Raw genomic sequence first — 2,462 nt, forward strand, 5'->3', positions numbered from 1 at the left:
AAGGTCACTCAATAGTGTCAACAAGTTAATGTTTCAGAAGGTGGGATGATCGAGTGAATCTCTTCCCACACACGGAGCAGGTGAACAGTCTCTCCCCAGTGTGAGTGCGTCGATGTCTCAGCAGTTCGTTTCTGATTTTAAATCTCTTCCCACAGTCAGAACATTTAAAGGTCACTCAGTGTGAACTCGGTGGTGTTTCAGCAGGGTGGATGACTGAGTGAATCCCTTCCCACACACGGAGCAGGTGAATGGCTTCTTCCCAGTGTGAACTCGCTGGTGTGTCAGCAAGGTGGATGAATGAGCGAATCCCTTCCCACACACTGAGCAAGTGAACGGCTTCTTCCCAGTGTGAACTCGCTGGTGTGACAGAAAGTGTGATGACTGAGTGAATCCCTTCCCACACACGGAGCAGGTGAACGGCCTCTCCCCAGTGTGAATGCGTTGGTGTTTCAGCAGTTCAATTTTGCTTTTAAAGCTCTTCTCACAGTCAGAACATTTAAAAGGTCTCTCATCGGTGTGAACTCGCTGGTGTGTCAGCAAGGTGGATGAATGAGCGAATCCCTTCCCACACACTGAGCAAGTGAACGGCCTCTTCCCAGTGTGAACTCGCTGGTGTGACAGAAAGTGTGATGACCGAGTGAATCCCTTCCCACACACGGAGCAGGTGAACGGCCTCTCCCCAGTGTGAGTGCGTTGGTGTTTCAGCAGTTCAATTTTGCTTTTAAACCTCTTCTCACAGTCAGAACATTTAAAAGGTCTCTCATCAGTGTGAACTCGCTGGTGTGTCAGCAGGTTGGATGACTGAGCGAATCCCTTCCCACACACGGAGCAGGTGAATGGCCTCTCCCCAGTGTGGGTACGTTGGTGTTCCAGCAGATTCCTTTTGCAGTTAAACCTCTTCTCACAGTCAGAACATTTAAAAGGTCTCTCCCCAGTGTGAACTCGCTGGTGTGTCAGGAGGCTGGATGACTGAGCGAATCCCTTCCCACACACGGAGCAGGTGAACGGCCTCTCCCCAGTGTGACGGCGTCGATGAGTTTCCAGCTCTGAAGGGTAATTGAATCCCTTCCCACAGTCCCCACATTTCCACGGTTTCTCCGTGGTCCGGGTGTCCTTGTTTCTCTCCAGGTTGGACGATCAGTTGAAGCCTCGTCCAAGCACAGAACACGTGTACGGTTTCTCCCCGCTGTGAACGGTGCAATGTTTTTTCTGGCTGTGTAACTGGTTAAAGCTCTTTCCACAGTCAGTGCACTGGAACACTCTCACTCGGGTGTGTGTGTCTCGGTGCTTTTCCACTCACACTGATGTTTGAAATCTTCTCCCACAGATAGAACAGACAAACATTTCTCCTTCCACATTCAAAGGCCGACGATATTCAGGTCCTGATGAATCGAGTGACTCTGTCAGATCTTGACGTGATCTTTGGTTTGAGTTTCCCTCTGTAAATCCTCCCCTGTAAAAGGAGTTTATAAAAGTTATCACTGGAAGTACAGGATGGAAATTCAGATCAGATAACTCTACTTTCTATGGAACATTATTTCCTCTCTCATTCCTCAAAGCTGAAAATCCCCTGTCCCACACACTCTCCCTCCTCCCTGTGCTGAAATCCAAACCCATCGCATCATCTTTCAGTGGCCCGAAACCATGAGTGAAAGGGTGAGAGATTGTGAGAGAGTGAGTGTGAGAGAGAGTGTGAGAGAGAGACAGTGTGAGAGAGAGAGAGTGAGTACAGCAGTGGGCTCAGTGTGGAGAATGAAGTGGGGCAGGTGGAGCATATTTCATTGGGGCAGCAGTGATCATAATTTCATTAGGTTTAGAACAGTTATGGAAAAGGACAGGGGACAGTCAAATGTGAAAATTCTTAACTGGAGGAGGGCTAATTCCAGTGAGTTAAAAAGGGATCTTGTCCAGGTGGATTGGATTCAAAAATTGGCAGGCAGAACAGTAATTGAACAATGGGAGGCCTTCAAGGAGGAGTTGGTTTGGGTACAGAGTGGACAGATTCCCACGAGGAGGAAAGGAACGGCATCCAAAGCAAGAGCTCCCTGGATGACTGAAGGTACAGAGATCACCATTTCTCCTTCATTAACAGACGCTCCCTGACCGATCACCATTTCTCCTTCATTTACAGACGCTCCCTGACCGATCACCATTTCTCCTGCATTTACAGACGCTCCCTGACCGATCACCATTTCTCCTTCATTTACAGACGCTCCCTGATTCGATGAGTCACGAGGTTTGACGCTGACACTGCGCATGCTCGGAGGCCGCGGGCCGTGTGTTGAGTTTCGGGTCTGATCTAAACCGGAGCCCCCGGAGTGTAGAGAGAGAGAGGAGAATGTTCACTGTTTGATATTCGGGCCCGGGGCCGCACTCGGGGTTTGTGAAGCCCCCGCCCCCTCCCCCGGGGTTTATTAACCCGCTCCCCCCGCCCATCTCTCACCTGTTGCCGACACGATCTC

General features: G+C 50.1%; 1 pseudogene; it reads right to left on the reverse strand.

The window, feature by feature from the left end:
• Window positions 1–207: 207 nt before the first annotated feature.
• On the reverse strand, window positions 208–1,281 carry LOC137312249 (zinc finger protein ZFP2-like; annotated as a pseudogene).
• Window positions 1,282–2,462: the final 1,181 nt, after the last annotated feature.

The sequence above is a fragment of the Heptranchias perlo genome, unplaced genomic scaffold (assembly GCF_035084215.1).
Source record: "Heptranchias perlo isolate sHepPer1 unplaced genomic scaffold, sHepPer1.hap1 HAP1_SCAFFOLD_408, whole genome shotgun sequence".
Lineage (NCBI taxonomy): Eukaryota > Metazoa > Chordata > Chondrichthyes > Hexanchiformes > Hexanchidae > Heptranchias > Heptranchias perlo.